Below are 18,791 nucleotides of genomic sequence, written 5' to 3'. Positions count from 1 at the left end.
TTTTTATAGTGGGCCAGTTAGATTAGTTTAGTTTTCTGGTATAGACCCAAGGGCGTGTTTTCAATTAGTTATTGCGTTTTTGGCCGTTATTGTTGTTGCTTAGTTCAAGTTCACAAAACTGGTGATTTTTGGGTGGTTGTAGTTGTGTTGTTATAAATGGTAATAATTATAATAATCATAGTTAAAATAAATAAATACCTAATAAATAGTGATAATGATAGTAATAAATAATGTATAATGTAAAATAATGTAAATCGATGTTAATATTAGGTCATGATTTCCCACTGGAATTTGAAATGGGCTGGCGAAATGTTCACCATAAAGGCCCCTCAGGGGGCGGGAGAAGCATAGTGCATAGACCACTTTGGAACAGTCCAGCCCAGATCCAGTGGTCTCGGTATCCCTTCGCAGCGCCGGCGAAGGGGAGCTACCCGGTATTAATATACCGCAGAACATAAGTTCAAATAGGCCGGCGAAGGCACCGGTCCGCTTCATGAAAATTGATGAAGCTGCAGGAGGGCTCACGGGACCTACCGGGCCCTCTCAAGATGCAGGTAACCTAGAAAGGGAGAGAAAGAGAAATCCACCGGTTAATGGGTCTTTCTCTTTCCCTGATCCCCAGGTGAAGTCTTGGGGGTGCACAGGGAATTGCGCGCCAGGAATCCGGCGCCGAGGTACGAAGCCAAGGACGAGATCATGGATCATAGCCCTATTCTTGAATAGAGCAGTCCTTGGCCCTAACCGACAACAGTGGAAGATTTTGGTATAAGTCCACGTAGATCAGGTTGGGAAGACTGAGTGAGTAGCATGGCTGCTGCCGAGGATCTTAAGTGCGGCCTAGCCCGAGGCCCTGACGCTGACCTGTCGGGGTGTAGCAGTGCTATGCCGGGTCAGTGCCTTGGTCTCCTGTCGGGCGGGGATGGTCTGCCTTTCGCTCTGAGGTGCGCAGGGATGAAGGTTTTTATTGCACTGTCTCCTGGTATAGATGGTAAAAACGTTTGGCTTGCGATTGAGGATGGAGTGGGGAAATCAACAAAATGGGGGTATCTCCCCAGAGAGGAGTATCGCAAACGCCCACTGAGGTGGGCGTTGATGATGTTAGGTCATTGTGTTTTGTGTTCCCTGCCAGTGGGCGTGACCCGGTGGAGTGGACCACAGATGGCCAAACCGAGGGAGGTCCCCCCAGGCGGGGTGACCATGCTGGGGGCCGGTGGTTTAGAGCTCATCGGGGCACGTGAAGGCCCTAGAGGGTGCCGCGTGCTGCTGTGCAGGGATTGTTATCTTGCGTGGGGTGGCCGGACGGCCATCTCCAGTTATCCTCCCATGCCCAGCAGCCAAGTCAAAGACTGTAAGTGTTGCTGGGATGGGACACATCTGTTCACTTGCCCTCTCCATGAGGGGGTCAGAGTTTTCTCTGGAATACATATAAATCGGGGTGAAGGCTTCCTGCACCCTGGAAAAGCCCGGGCACGGGAAACTTTGCTAGGAAAAGACAAAATATGGTTCCACGGGAGCACGGAGGACATTGACTTCCTCCTGCTCTCAGAAATCGAGAGGATGGTGAACGGGCATTTTCCCCCGTGGAATCCATCCCGGAAGAGTCAGGTTAACACGGTGAAGGGGTCAGAAATGCTGTTAATTGCAGACACACCTTCTCGTGCATTGGTGCTGGGCAGGACTCCTGATGGTCTAGAGAACGAGGCCATTAGGGGAAAAGCCGTTTGTATGTCGGTCCCTGTTCTGATCAAGAGCATGTTAGCTGCTCGGCACCAGTTAAAGATAAAGTGTGATCCCAACGAGTTCACTACCGGACGTAGTGGGGCGGGCAGAGAATGGGATTGGCTGACCGAACACTCCCGATACAAGCACCGGAGGTTGCTGAGGGAATGTTTGGTATGGCACCTTAAGGTGAAGGAGGCCACGTTTGGGAAGAAGGGCACCGCAAGTGAACTTATGACCAACGGAGGTGTCAGCCTGGATAACCACAAGGGTTTTGTCTGGGCGAAATGTGTGATCGTGCTCGACACCACAAGTGATGGAAGCGTAGTGTCGATGTCCATCAGCTTTTCGCCGGAGGTGCCCGAGAACGACACCAATGCGAAGACGCAGAAGAAGCTGGAGAAGAGGAAGGTTAGGATGATGCAACCCGGCGGTAGGGGCGGTTGCTGGAGGAGGATTCGGTCTAAAGGGAAGTGGATGTCAGGGTAGGGACTGATCCTGTTTCCCCGTATTCCATCCTCCCTGCAGGAGGACGGAAGAGGGGGCGGAGGACACAGGGTCAGCCCGAAATGGAGTTTAGGCTACTAGAACCTGACTCTCCCCAGCCAGAACCTGCGTCTCCTCCAGGGATATCACCGGAAGCAGATAGAAAGAAAGAAAGAGAGAAAAGTGTCACAGTACAGATATTGAAATTGTCATGTAAAGTAGCGGGGATCGCTATTGCTCTGGTGATAGCCTTTGGGCTGTCTAAAGCGATGGTTAATCCCCAAACGCGAATGCAATGGCACTACACCCCACCCGTGCTTACTGCTTAGTACTTGCATGGGGGGGGGAGGTTGCCGATGGTCGTTGAGACAATGAAAAGGTTAGCACATACACTGTTGCATGTGCGAGAATGGAATTTCTCTCCTCGCCGGAGAGGTGAGGGGGGGAGAGGAGGTAGAGATAAGCTTTAAGTAGGTCATGACCTATGGCAGGTGCAGAGTGAGCACGTGTCATGGATCTCACTGATCTCACTGAGCATTTCTCTCTTTCATTTTACTCTGAAGAGTGGTGTGGCAATAAGAGCAGATTGTCACAGAGGCAGGAGGAGAGCTGTGAAACATTGCAGCCACTGCCGGAGAACAGTAAATGGCGTCTGTCGAAGGGGCCGAGAGACCGCTTTCCCCTCGTGCGAATTTCGACGAGTTTGGTCGGGAGTTGGAGCTTCTTATGTCCAGCCTCCCGGAAGCTCAGAGGGAGCGGGTGATAGGAGTTATCCAGAGGAGCCTGAGGCGATCCTCTCCGCGACCTCCGGACCCGGGGCTGCAGGACCCGACGGTCTCGTCAACGGAGAGTAATGGTCCGCTAGGGACGCCTCAGCGAGCTGCCTGGACCCCAGGCAGGGGCCCGAGAAGTCACATCCTCCCTTTAAGGGGGAGGAGTGAGTGGAGACAGCCTATAAGTAGGTCACCACAGATGCCAGAATAGAGTGAGTGAGCACAGAACCGCAGTGCTTGCTGAAAGTAGGTGACAGTAGCTCGGGGAAGACAATGCTACAAGTGTCGAATGATGGGGATGCTGAGGTCATCAACCTCCACGCTGAGGAGGAGAGCGGCCTTCTGAGTTCCGAACGACAGGAGCCCGAAAGCTCCGAACTGAGTGAGACGCGGACAGGCCCGGGGAGTCCACTGCAGATTGTGAGTGGACCCATTCCGGCGCCGTCCTCAGCGTCCGAAGTTGTCGTGGTGGACCCCCCACCCTCCAGAGGAGGAAATAGAGTGCCCAAGGGGGCTTGGCTCCATAGGAAGGTGCAGACGGGGACCATGGGGAAGCAGCAGCGGGTGCAGCTCTGCACCCTGCAAGGTGTAAGATTGCAGGACAGTGCGCTGGAAAATCCGAGAGTCTGGGAAACCATTGCTGGAGTCATACCCGGACGAAGGCCGATCCGGAGCCCTTTCAACGAGATGGGGCCACGGGCGTTAGCCACCCTGGACACACAGTCCGAGAGGAAAGGTGTCATGTTCGCGTTCCTTGAGGGGGAGGGCTGGGGTGACATCACCCCGGCCAGAGTGACCACCTACATGGTACTCGAAGGTGACATTAAGAAAGGCCAGATTTGGGCGAGCGTGGAAGCGTTGCTACCTAAAGAGGGTGGCTTGTTTGAGACAGTCGCCATCTTGGGACCATGTCCACAGCCCTTGGGTTTCGAGTTTGTTACCGGCTGCAGTTACATGCCTGGTAGAGGTCCGAAAGAGAAGGAGGTAGAAGTTCCAGCCGTCCCTAAGCCCGTACCGAAAGCAGTGGTGGCTCGCCCGGCTGGAGATGGACCCCCACGGGAGTCAGGAGATGGCTACAATGTTGGGACCTCAGAGCAGTCTGCACCAGGTGGCTCGGGCAGGCGCAAGAAGAAGAAAAAGAAGCGCCAGGGCGATTACCTCGAGTCGCCGAACCGAGCGGACAGTAGCGGCCGGGGGCCCTGGCCGACCCGCCAGGAGTGGCACGGAGACCAAGGAAGCTACCGGGCTCCCCGGCAGGAGTGGGGTGGAGACCAAGGAGGCTACCGTCCTTACCGCCCGGAATGGGGTGGAGACCAGGGAGGCTACCGTCCGTCACGCCAGGAGTGGAGCGGTGACCATGGTGACTACCGGGCCTCCAGACAGGACCGGAGCGGTTGGACCCACTCTCATCCTCCGGCTCACCAGCAGGTCATCCCACAACCACCTCCCCAGCAGGTCAACCCACAACCACCCGTCCAGCAGGTCAACCCGCAACCAGCTCAGCAGTTGGCCAACCTGCCACCAGCTCAGCAGCAGGTCAATCCGCCACCACCTTCAACGCAGGTCTACGGCACACCGGCATATGGCCCACCTGCAGCCAGCGGGGCGGCCCAGCCGATCTACTATGACCCTTATGGGGGTCAGGGATGGCCTTCATACGGGACTTCGTACCAGAATGGTGCGGGGTGTGAGGGTCGAAGCCCGAATCACATGTGAGGTGTGGAAGTATAAAAAGAAAGAAAAAAAAATGGAAAAATGATGATAATAATGATAATCATACCATTTATATTGTGATGTTTTCTTATATAGGCTATGACATAATACCATTGATATTGTGATGTTTTCTTATATAGGCTATGACATGTATAATGGAGATGTGCTGTATGCTTAGATTTAGAATGAAACATGACCTGATGTTCCCATCCAATACTTGTGCTGAATTCTATAGAATGAGTATGTGTTGTCTTAGCTCAGGCCTGGGGGTGTACGAGGAGGATCCGCCGTGGAGAGGCAACCGGCCATGAGGGGGTGTTGGGAACCCGCACATGTCCATGCCCGGGGTCAGAGGAATGGCCGCTCGCCAGGTGGAGGGTTTAGGACAGGGGGAAATGAGGGTTATGATTTAGTAATATATCTGATTAAATAGGTAGTGATAGGTGTTGCTTAACAGTACACATCTGAGAAACACAATGATAATAAGGTTCACTGTTGTAACTTAGTTATCAGAGCATTGCATGCAGGTACACTGTTAGGTTGGAAATAACTAATTGACTTTGTGCATGAACAGACAACGGAGTAGTATGTGATATTGGGGGGCTTTTGCACATCTTGTAACTTCCTGTATGTACTGTCTGTCTCCTTTGAAGAATGTTCCACACAGCCCGTGACGCAAGTGAGTGCTAGAGAAGCGTTTAACCACAAGCCACCTGGGGTTATAGTGGGGGCAGATAGAAGACAGGCATTACTGTAGTGTATGAACTTTGACCAAAGAGTTTGTCACCGAATGTTGCATCATGGTGGAAAATGTATCTTTGTCTTCGTCCTGCAGATCTTGCAGGATGGCTAACTGTCACGTACACTCTGAACGGATGGGTGGGGGGGCTGTGCCGCCCCCCCATGCATCTCTGGGGTATAAAAAAGGAAAGCGCCTAAAATACGCTCTCTCTTCTTTTTGGATCGGACAGACAAGGAATCGATACTTTTGCTGTGCTTGTTCTATTTTTTTACTTTCTGTATTTTCTCTCTAATAAAATAATAAAAGCCCTTTTTACTTGGGAACCAAATAGTGTGTTGCGCCTCTGCTCCATCCTCGGTAAAAGGTCATCTGCCATTTCCATCTCTTTGTAGGATTATTCCTGAGTTTGGGTGAGTTCAGATATACTGTATTATCTAGAATTTCATAGCCAAACGGTTTAGTCTGTTGTCATTTTAACGGTCTTGCATCGTCCTGCCCCTCTGGGAGCTCGGGACCGCTGCTGGTCAGCAGGCGTTCGGAGGGGGCTTTGCTCTCAGGAGAGCGAGGTTTACCCGGCCTGGTGATCACCGGTGGGAGCTCTAAATACAAACAGAGGGATTTGGATTGCGAGACCAGCGTGGCTGAAACAAAGCCTGCACTCTGCTTATCACAGGTGGTAATCTTTAGTGCGGTGATATTGAGAAGGGAGACACGGAGAAGAAAGTGTGTCAGGATACACTCTCTCGCAGGTGCATGAAAAAATCCTTCATTCATTGAGTGTCAGAAACAGCTCTGTTCTCATCCATGTTGTAAAGTCACTTTGCTCGGAGATAGCTCAGTCTATAAAGAGTGCGCCAGGAGTAGATTATAAGACGTTGATGTAGTGGTGTTTTTATGTGGTTTATTTTACAACGCTAGAATATCCATCTAATTACATCAGACGAATTCAGCCGAAACACAGATATAAGTGAACTGTGGTGTGTGTGTCCCCATAGTTGTAATTTTGTAGAAAATCCCCGCAGCCGACTGTAGTAGCGCACAGTCGTGGTCTGCGGGTGGGGTGAGCCACCTGTGAACCCCTGAAGCCACCGCTCAGCAGCGTAACAGTATTGTAAACCCGACCGCGTGAGGTGCTGGTGTGCTGTGAGCTGGGGCGTGTGCCTCTCGGGGGGTCAGTTGGTTGGCCTATTCTCAACACATAATTAATCGTTAACTTTTTTTTTGCTCATTAGCATAATTAACGCAGACCACACCCCTCATTTACATAATTGATGCAGACCACGCCCCCAACCTCATTTACATAATTAATGCAGACCGCGCCCCCAATTTGAATAATTAGGCTAATTAGCCCCGCCCCCTGCATTCGCGTATAATTAGCAACAAGACGCGCGCGTCAAATGCATGTTGTGCAGTCTCATTTACATAATTAATGCAGACCACGCCCCAACCTCATTTGCATAATTAATGCAGCCTCAGAAAGAAAGAAAGAAAGAAAGAAAGAAAAGAAAGAAAGAAAGAAAGAAAGAAAGATGTACGCTATTTATATATTTATTTATATATTTATTTATTTATTTATTTATTGAAGGAAGGAAGGAAGAAAGGAAGCAAGGAAGCAAGCACGCTATTTAATTAATTATTTATTTAAGGAAGGAAGGAAGGAAGGAAGGAAGGAAGGAAGGAAGGAAGGAAGGAAGCACGTTATCTATTTATTTATTTAGCCGATAGGCAGACGCCCGGGGGGGGGGGGGGAGACCCGATTCCGGATAAGCGGTTGAAGATGGATGGATGGATGGAAGGAAACATAGTCGGGGAGGGAAATAAATAAATAAATAAATAGTCAGTCTCGATAGGGGCCTTATATAATAATAATTAATGAAATAAATAAAGCTCCTTTTAGTTGACCTTGTACCAGTGAGCCCAGCCAATGCAGGGGGCGGGCCATAATTAATTAATTAATTAATTAAAGAATCAGTACGCAGTCGGGGGAAAGTTAGTTGTACCAGTGAGCCCAGCCAATGCCGGGGCCAATGTGTCCTTTCGGCCTGGTGCAGACAGGGAAATAATTAATTAATTAATTAATTAATTAATTAATTAAATAAATAAATGACTCCCTAATATATACTGCGTATTGATTTTAGGGCAAAATCTGTAGGAGTAGTGTCCAAAAATGTGTTTAAAAAAATCTGCCTGAAAGTGGCGCTAGAAGAGGAGGGAATCGATGGGTGGAGGGCAAGGACTGTCTGTGCAAAATTTGGCACGGATCGGGGCAGCGGTTGCAGAGATATGAGCAGGGCAAAAGTGTGACGGACAGACAGACAGCCGGTCGAGGTTTCGATAGTAACTGCGACCTGACGGTTTAATCCATTATATGTAATTCATTCATTGGCGTGAGTAAAAGCATCAATACTGCAACATAGATTTAGTGGAAATAGCAGATCTACAAGCTGGCTCACAGTGTAGATCGATCTGACTGACTGATTGATTGATTGAGGTATTTATTACAAGTATTGCATAGATTACAGGGGTCTTCTTGGGGGAAATGTTGTTTCATGTGTAGAAACATATAGCATATTAATCTGTTGGAATAGAATAGCCTATACAGATTAATATGCTATGTTTAATATGCTATACTAATATGCTATGTTTTTTAATATGCTAAAGGGACAGAATCGTTTTTTGTTTTTTTTTCACTCTTTTTTTCCTCTATTTTTTACATTTATTTGCAGCTACATGTAATTCAAATGGTTTATTTACAAGTCCATTTCACCACACAAAAGACAAGCCGTTTCCTCCTTTTATCCTCCTAACTTCCAATCCGGGGTCGGTGCATTCAATCCGGGGTTGGTGATGATGATGATGATGATGATGATGATCATCTTCATCATCATCATCATCATGCGGCCGGCGGCTCATCTTTGCTTTCTCTGACACATAGAACCTATCTCCCTTAATTGACACTAGCTGCCATGGCAGCTACGCTAGAAAACCCAAACCACGTAACCAATCAAGCCAGCCATGGCCCCCCAGCCCATGGGATACATTCTCCTGGCTCATAGGACGGCAGCCGGTTGGCTCTCCCCAATCACCTGACAAGGAAGTGTTCTCTCTCCTTCTCTGTTTACCTAGGAGCAGACCATAGGGAGCAGACGCATGAGTTGAGTGTTGCTTCAAACGATGTCAAGGGATGTATATAGATGTCACATTGCTCTGTTCAATTGCTCTTTAAACAACTTGGGACAACATGAGACGACGCTGTGTACATTTGGACACAAGACGTGGGTCAACGTGCCTCGTGAGGAGAGGAGGAGAGGAGAGGATGCACCATGGTGTCATGAACTTCAAACAGAAGCAGCGCGAGGAACAGGCAGAACCAGACGGCACTGAGGGTGAGAGGAATGAAAATAATGCTGTAATGCTTTGTCACAAAGATTGTATTTAGTTATAATATTCTAAATGAACTAAGCCAGTGGTTCTCAACCCTTAAAAATAGCAGACAGCTTACTACAAGAACAGCAGCCTCCCAGTAACAGTCATTCTGTCAGTGCCGTTTGAATGATATCCTAGCGTAGCTACTTACCTGGAGTTCATAGAATAGCCTAAAGCCTTTCTCCTGTTGAATGGCTTCTTTGTGTGATAGAAACTTTTTTCTCCTTTTTTATATTAACCACTTGAATCCTAGCATCTATATTCTGAGAACTAGCATCCATATTCTGAGAACTTTTGCCAAAAATAGCAATCTACAAGCTCACAACGCCTCACGCATGTGAGCTTGTAGATCGTCTATTTTTGGCAACAAGTTTAGGTGTAGAAGGGAAAAGGAGCAGACTAAGTACAGAGTGAAATGTCAAGTTATGTATTGACGATTTCAAGTGGTTAAATATCTGAAAACAAAAATTGACATTAATCCAAAATACACTGATGATTGTACTGTCTAACAATGACACTATATGGAATCTATGAAAAGGTTGTCTGGGGGTCCCTGTTTCATCTCTCAACTTGGCAAAGGTTTGGTGTAGAGGGGGAAAAGAGCAGATCAAGTACAGAGTGGAAGGTCAAGTTAAGTATTGACGGTTCAACTGGTGAAATACCGTATCTGAAAACACAAATTGACATGAATCCAACACGATACACGATAATTGTGCTGTCAAACATTGAAACTACAGTATATGGAATCTATGAAAAGGTTGTGGGGGTCCCTGCTTCATCTCTCTCTCTCAACTAAGGGGTCCTTGGCCTGAAAACATTGAAGACCCCTGCATTATATTGATTCACTTTCAATAGACGGTTTCTTGGGTGTACAGCGTATCAACAATAACCCTCTTCCTCTCTCTCTCTCTCTCTCTCTCTCTCCAGTTGCAGCAACAAGGCCTGGGAGGAGGTGAGGAGGAGCAGCAGCAGCAGCGCGGCCCCATCTCCTCCTTGCTCTCCAAGCCGTCTGTGGCCTCCTCCACAGACATGCTCCACAGCAAGCTGTCGCAGCTCAAAGAGTCCAGAGAGCTCTTCCAACAGGAGCACAACGCGCACAGCCCGCCGCCCACGCACCACGCGCGCTCCGCCTCACCCTCTGCCAACCTGGACGACCTGAAGAAACGCCTGGAGAGGATAAAGAGCAACAGGCAGTAGGCGAAGGGCAGTGTTTCTCAAACCTTCACATTTCAAGGTCTCCCTTTAACTCTGACAGTGTACAAATGGAACCAAATGAACCTGTAAGGGTTCATTTGGCTCCATTTGTACACTGTCAGAGTTACATACTTGTATGGGTCAATTTAGACTCCCCGAAGGGAACCCACAGAGTCCCTGGAATCCACTTTGAGAAACACTGGCGTAGGGGAACTCGAGTGCACCCTGACATCTCAAACGAATTCCTCCTAAAACCTGGTGTTAGAAAAACCAAACACAGGATTGTTTTAGTTTTTTTGAATTCCTGTGTTTGCACTCATATTCTGCTAGTAGGGAAGAAGAAGAAGAGGAACAAAAAAATGCACTTGAACCGCAACAACACCAACCCCTTCCTTCCTCTGTGTTTAACAATAATACATTTCAATTTATAATCTCAAAAAGAAACGCAAAATGCCTGGCCTGACACGCATAACCTCCTCACCCACTACACCTGTATCGGGTTCAGCTCTTATTACAACCACAAAACTAAATGTGTTCCTCGAGCTCGACGCCGAGTCGAGTTCAGTATATCCACATCATGTTCATGTTGTATTGTTTTTGAAATGTGAAAAGTAACTGTTAACTCAGGCAGACGTTCACATTTTGTAAGGTGCAGGGTAAAAAAAAAGAAGACATGAATGAGTCTGAATCTGCTAGGGATAATACTTGGAAGTTTTATTTACCGACTTTTTCCCTCTTTACCGAGCTCTGTTACAGTTTAATCTTATTGAACGGAGCCCATGGTCTGAAATGCCCTGTATCCTAAAAACACACTACAGCGTACGCAAGCGTGTCTCGTTGTGCTATACAAGAGAAGTGGACTATCTTGTTGTTTTCTTTATCCGTTAATTATCGTACGTGGCACAATATATTTGTATATACTCGAGGTTGCTAACCACTTAGCCATAAAGAAACGCTTTTTAGAGGTTGCATTTCCATAGTCAAGCCGAGCGCAGACCCTTTGGTCCACATCTGATGTTCTTGTGGTTCTCTCAAGAGTTCCGGAACCATGTTGGAATCTGATTTGCCCATGTTTAGGCAGCCATGAGGCAGTCGGGTGTTTGTCTATGTATATATGTATGTTTGTACGTATGTGTGTACCCCGTTATAGTTAGAAATCAGATGGTTTGGAAATGCAGTCCTCATGGTTGTGCCTGACAACTTGGTTTTAGGTTAACTATGGCTCCCCCTTGTGACTGAACACTGTCATAGACTCATTTTGTTATTCATTCCTCTGCTTTGGTTTGTTTTTATATCCACGTTTGTTTTTTGTTTGTTCTTTTGTATTCCGTTTTATCTGTCATGGTATTGACAGGTCATTGAGCTGGCTCCTCCAAGCATTAGAAGTTCTCAAATGTTGGAAGAATATCGGAAATCTAACTGATTTCCTTTTTTGAATGGAGTTACGTGATAATTAGCAGTATACAAAGATGTGTCGCTGTTGCACCAGAGGGGTATAGAGGTTAGCAGTAGGATGTCTCCACCATGTGGTCTACATCTTTATGCGTCTTTCCGGCACAGCTGAGCTTCTATTGGCTGGATAGATGCAGGGTTCAAATTCCACATGGACTGTTGTAACCAGGTGTGAGAGAAATCGGAACTACGGTTGAAGTCATTTGCTCTGTGTTAACTTTTATTAAGAATTACTGTAGCAACTAATGCACTTGGAATGGACAATGATGAAGGTTGAGACATGTTTAAATTCATGCTGAGTTAACTACAGGGTCCCCAGCTTCCTTTAGTCACTGACGCTAAACCAACGCAACACATCAGCTCACTCGCATATCTAAACTTCTCCCCAGGTGACTTGTCAAATTTATCTCTCCTTTTGCCGACAGTCTGAATATGTTGTCCGTGGTCCCCATTGCAGTGCATCGAAGATGGGCCATTTTAAGTTGCTCGCGGGAAGCACACTGTTGAATTAAATTACATTGGGCGCAGGAATTGCACAGCAGCCCATTTTAGTTTTTTTGTGGTTTCAGGCAGCCAATCAGGATTTAGGTCATCTCTCATCTACCCTCTGTTGGGTCGCATTCAGGAACTTCAGACTAAGCAGAGCCTTAATTGGATAGTTTTGGTCAGGATGTGTGGACTGGAGCCATAGATTAATCATTTTGGGTGGGTTGTGTTGACCGTGCTGTGGACTTCTCTTCTCTAGAACAAAACTATTGGCTCCTATTGGCAGCAGCAGCAGCCATGCAGGTCGGACGCGTTTTTTCTCGCTCCTCAACTTCTCGCCGGAGCCGCCGCCGCGCGCCAGTAAACTACTCACCAGGGACAAAGGGATGGATATTTTTATCTTTTCTAACGTTTCTCGTATGGTTTACCGACTCATGCTTGAGTTCACCGTGGATCCCACATAACTTGGATACGATGGATTATGTGCAGGACAGAGAGGAATCACACAGTGATTTTTATCTCCACGGTGGGTCGGAATCCAAACACCTTGGCTACGGGAGAATGACTGTCTTTGGTGCGCTGATCTCAACAAAGAACAAACCCCCAGTTGGCAGTAGTATGGACAGAAGGTCCTGTATTTACTTTTTGCTGCTACTCTGTGGAGATATAGAGACCCACCCTGGCCCGGTTGCAACCCGACAGATGACTCGCAGACTCGCCGCCGTTCTCGCAGCCGCGGATGGTCTTTCCACGGTCGACTCATCGCCATTGTCGACCAGTGAGGTTACCAACACGGCCAACTCGGAGGAACCACGGATCCACGAGGGACCACCCGACCCACGGAGCACCTCGGACGTCGGTGTGTCCACCCCCGCGCCGGCTCCACCACCCGACATCGTGGCTGTTGGTGCCCAGTTCGCGGCAGTCGGATCCCCGGAGATTACCAGTACCACCGAGCAGGATGTCCCCCCGCTGGCCCCGCCACCCCCCAGGGATCGAAACCAATCATGGCTGTTGGCGTACCTCGGCTTTGATACAATCTGCGCCGGCGCCGCCACCTCGACACCTCGCGCCGATGAAAGAAGCTGGATATCCCATTGTCTAGGTTCTCAGACATCAACGGGACATGACCTCCCCCCCACCCCCAGCGCCCCCCTACCCCCAATACACACGGATGTGGACTCACACACAGGGGAAACCCCCTCCCCCAGCCCTGATAATGGCTATTTGAACACCTCAGACATGAAAGGTACTTTTGTGAAAAGAGGACTGAAAATGATTCATCTCAACATCAACAGTTTGAAACCCAAACTGGAACAAATCAAAGCTATGTTTCTTGATGGTAAGGTACACATTTTAACCTTCTCAGAGACTAAACTCGATGACTCATTCTCAGATACTAGCATTGAAATAGCCAATTACACTGTCATTAGGAATGATAACCCCTTTATTATAAAATGGTATTTCTCCTTCCTCTCCAGGAGACCACAGAGGGTGAGATTTAACTCTGTGCTCTCCGAGGAGACATATGGGAGTACAGGGGTGCCCCAAGGAACAGTTAGTTCCTCCTTTCTTTTTACTTTGTACACAGATGATTGTGTCAGTTCTCATCCTGATCAATTCTTTATTAAATTTTCAGATGACACTGTGATACTCAGCCTGCTCAATAGTGACTCTAACATCCTCAGCCATACATCTGGAGTAGACAGATTCATAGAGTGGTGTGATCAACATCATCTGAAAATAAATGTAAATAAGACAGAGGAGGTCATAGTAGACCCCAGGTCCATAGGAGACCACAGCATGATTAGTGTTCATGACCATAACATCAAGCAGGTCGCCTCCTATAAGTACCTAGGAGTGCAGATTGATCAGGATCTGAGTTGGCACTTGCATGTTACAACCTTATGCTCTAAGATACACCAGCGTCTACACTTTCTTCGAAGACTAAGGCTTTTTGGAGTCAGTGTAAAAATTATGTTGACCTTCTATAGGGCTAGTATTGAATCCATCCTGAGATATGGTATGTCTAGCTGGTTTGGTAACTTGACTGTTGCATACAAGTCTCAAATAGCTAGACTGGCAAATATGGCAGGGAAGATCATGGGTATGGCCACCCCCCCGATCACCCCTCAAGCCATCTTTGAGCAAGCAGTAGTAAGACAAGCTCGGAACATTTTGTCCGACCCCTTGCATGTTCTGAAACCAGAGTACGATCTAATGCCATCGGGCAGGAGATTTAGGACCCCAACATGCTACTATAATAGATATAAGCACTCGTTTGTTCCTCTGTCAATCAAAATGCTAAATGATAAACACATAACTAATTGAGGACAGGCTCTATGGGTTGTATGTGTATTTTTCTGGCTGTCTTTTTTTTTTTAGTTTCTTTTTTGTTTTTGTTTTTTTCTGTTAAGTGTTTATATGTATGCAGCTGTGACTCTGTCTCCAAGACAAATTTCTCCCCTGGGAGACAAATAAAACTGAACCTTGAACCTTGATAGGAACAGGAAGGGAGGCGGTGTTTGCATGTATATTCACAATGATTTAAATTTTATCATTCGCCCTGACCTACACCACAGCTCTCTTGAAACTGTATGGGTCGAGATAATTTTTGAACATGCTAAAAATATACTAATATGCGCAGTCTATAGACCCCCTGACCAGAATGACTTCTTTGAGCTGTTTGAGGAGAGCTTAGCAAAGGTGGACGGTATTGAGTATTATGCTTTGGGCGACTGGAATGTTTGTGCTTTGCGTAAAGAAGCACCCCTGTTCAAGTCCTTTAATGGGTTATGTAATCAATATGGTCTCACTCAGCTCGTTACCGTACCTACCAGGGTGACGGAGCACTCCCAAACCCTCATAGATCTCATCGTAACCACAGACAAATCCAAAGTCACCGCTAGCGGGGCTATTGTATGCGGTCTTAGTGATCATTACATGATCTACTGTACGCGTAAAATACACAAACCCAAGGCTAGTGGTCACAAAACAGTGGTAGCTAGAAGCCTCAAAAACTACTCCAGTGAGGCATTAAATCACACACTAGCGAATACTGACTTTTCTTCTGAACTGAATTGTACAAATGTCGAAGGAGCATGGTGTGGTTTTAAAACCAAATTGACCAATGCTCTAGACGACGTGGCCCCCTTGCAAACCACCAGGGTTAAAGCCCGCCAAGAGCCATGGTATAACTCAGATATAGCCGAATCAGCTAAACTCAGAGACAAAAAGTACGATGAAAAACGTAAGTGTTGCAAAAAGCTTAGGAAAAAATTCAACCCTGACCTCAAGATCCAAATCAAACATCTTACTGCTCAGTGCAAGAAACTCAGAAACCAGACGATCGCACTATGTAGATCCGCCCAAAAAGACTACATCGACACCAAAATCGACGAATACAAAAATAAACCACGAGACCTATGGAAGTTGCTTAACAACCAATTAGGCTTAAAATCTAAAAACATATGCCACAGCATAAACATCAAAACGGACGCCGCTCTCATTTCTGACAAATGTGAAGTAGCTACCCATCTTAACAAAACCTTTACCACCATGGCCCATTCACTGGTTGAAAGACTGGTCGCCCCATCTGGGCGGTATGGTATAAATTTTGTTAAGAAATACTACAATAAACTGGGTGTCATAAAAGACAGTTTTAAACTTGCCACAGTGACAACTGATGAAGTGTTTAAAAAACTGAGCGCCCTACCTCAGCACAAGGCCACTGGCCTTGATAAAATTCCAGCTAGATTTCTCAGAGATTCAGCCGCCACCATTGCTCCAATCATTACCCACATAATTAACCTTTCCATCGAACAGGGTCATGTCCCACAGGACTTCAAACTAGCAAAAGTAACCCCCCTGCATAAAAAAGGTAGCAAACTAGACCCTGGAAACTACCGTCCCGTTTCCATTCTCAGCTCCATATCCAAAGTCATGGAGAAAATAGTCTACGAACAGATTGCAAGATATCTCGATGAGAATAATCTGATTTACGAGTTCCAATCTGGATTCAGAAAATCTCATTCCACCGACACATGCCTTCTCTATTTGACTGACCAAATCAAACGCGAAGCGGATGACGGCAAATATAGCGGCATGGTCATGATGGACCTCCAGAAGGCATTTGATACCGTAAATCATTCTATTCTGATTGAGAAACTAAAAGCCATCGGTCTTGACAGCGCAGCAGTGAGTTGGATGCAATCTTACCTGGTGGGGAGGGAACAGGTGGTGGAGATTAACGGTACCATGTCCCCCCCCCTCCCAGTAAACTGTGGTGTTCCTCAAGGTAGCATACTGGGGCCTCTGTTGTTCCTAATATACGTGAACGACATGGCATCTGCTTGTGACTGCAACCTGTTCCTGTTCGCGGATGACTCGGCTCTCCTAGTCTCGGGCAAGGACCACTTGCAGGTTGAGAAGACACTTAACTCTGAACTAAGTAAGATCTGCACATGGCTTAACGACAACAAATTATCAATTCACCTGGGAAAAACGGAGTCCATCCTCTTTGGAACAAATCATAACCTCAAAAAGGTCGATAACTTCACAATCAAAGTGGGTGACAAGGTCATAACACGAAAAAACGAAATCTCTTACTTAGGATGTATCCTGGAAGCTAATCTTTCCAGTGAAAAGATGACTTCTAAAGTAATAAATAAAATCAACCAACGAACTCGTTTCCTACAGAGGATAGCCCCGATGGTCAATTTTAACACACTGAAGACCATAGCTGGTGCAATAATCCAGCCCCTCTTTGACTACGGAGTCCACGTATGGTATCGTGACGCCCCACAAGCCCTGAAAACTAAACTCCAAACAGCCCAAAATAAACTAATTAGGGTCCTGCTTAGCCTTCCCTATCAGACTCACCTCACCGCTACTCACCAATTAAGAGTGGGGTGGCTCAGAGTAGATGACAGAGTACAGCAGCTTGCAATGGGCCTGGTGTACAAGATACACTACACCACTATGATACCCAAGTACCTGTCAAAATACTTTATAAACATTAAGGATGTCCATAATTACAACACCAGAGGCAGCGCCACAGATCACTTTCAACCCAGAGTCAAAACCAACAAAGGGTCAAACTCTTTTTTCTGCTATACCACCAAAATGTGGAAAGCCTTACCGAAGGCCATAAAGGAGTGTGGATCACTTGCATCCTTTAAAATTGCCCTGAAAAGCCACTTACAGGCAGCAGCCGTTCGCAACTGGTAATAATGAACCTAGCCCCAACCCTACCCTCCCCTGCCCCTTCTTTGTATATACTGTTTGTTTAAGAATTACTGTCTTTGTTTTGTTTTTCTTTACATATCTACTGCATAGTACTGTGTTCTATCTGTCTGTCATTCAATGTTATATGAGATACTTAAATGGTTTCCAGTGGAAATAAGCTTAGTCTTTTCATGGATCTCCTTTTAGTAGACCTTGTACCAGTGAACTGTACCGTCATGAAACTGTACCTTTTCCTATGCAAACTTCTAATAAAGTCTTCAATCAATCAATCAATCCTTGAATTCATCAGGTGTGTGGGGGGACGGACGGAGGACCCAGAATATCACTAGTTAATTTGTAAGAGTACTGATCGCCACTGGAATCTGAAATGACCAAACTCTTGTCTCTGTATGGCCCTGTTGCCAACCGAAGGAAATTCACCACATTCTGTTCTCAAGAGCATGGCATGAAGTAAATGCTTGTTTTTATTTTTGATGTAAATAAAGTTTGCATTACTAAAAAGCTGCTTAATTCTGTTTTATCTGATGAAGATGGGAGTTAATGATGCCCCCTGTCAGGCTTCTGTAGCTGTACTACTGAAGCTGAATGTTGAGGGAAATGGGAGAGGGGGGGAGACACTGTTTTGTATTGAATTCAAATGCCAGTAGTGTTTACATTGTTGCTCTTCAGTTTTATGTGTATACCGTAATCCATAGTGGAAAATAAAGGCTGTTTTGAGTTGTTTTCTAACAAACTAGCTCTGGTCTCTTATAGTTTTCATTTGTTTTGTTTCCATGTAGCTCCATAATAAGAACAGAAATATTTGTCTCCAGTCAAATCAGATCTGCATGACATATCTAATCATGGAAAGCTCGTTATTGACAGACTAGTGAAAATGTATTTTATTTTGTATACTGCTCAAAGAATTTAAGGGAACAAAATGTTCCCTTAATTCTACAATATACTACTCAGATAAATTAAGGGAACATTTTGTTCCCTTAAGTTCTTTGAGCAGTATATTTCCCCCGATAGGCCTCTGTCCTCATTATAATCACGTCATGAACTACAGTACATGAATTGTTGTGTCACTATTCTGGGGGTGAACATTTGGCAAAGTTGCTGGGTCCAGTTGGGTCCTATTTCTATTGTATTATTATTAGTGAATGGGTTCCAAGATTAGCTGTTGAGTAGCCTAATATTTGACCAGGAGTTCTGCACTGTCTCAAGAACTGGGGTTGAGTAGAGCAGTGGTTCTCAACCTGTGGGTCGGGACCCCTAGGGGGGGTCCCCAAATTATTTTGGAGGGTCCCCAGATGATTAACTTAATGAGGAACATTGTTTTCTCTCTCCACATTTCTAAAGTGACAAATGAAGGACTTTGTAATACCTCTAAAATGACAAATTAAACAACATCCAATATTAGAGGCAGAAATTGTGAAAATAGCCGATCTACATGCTCACAACACCTCGCAGCGCGAGGCGTTGTGAGCATGTAGATCTGCTATTTTCACAATAGAACCGTGTTGTACAAAATGTAATGTCTCAAGTTCAACTATTAGTGCTCGTTAGGGTGG

Source organism: Nannobrachium achirus, assembly GCF_963921795.1.
Source record: "Nannobrachium achirus genome assembly, chromosome: 11".
Lineage (NCBI taxonomy): Eukaryota > Metazoa > Chordata > Actinopteri > Myctophiformes > Myctophidae > Nannobrachium > Nannobrachium achirus.
This window is presented reverse-complemented; position numbering follows the sequence as displayed.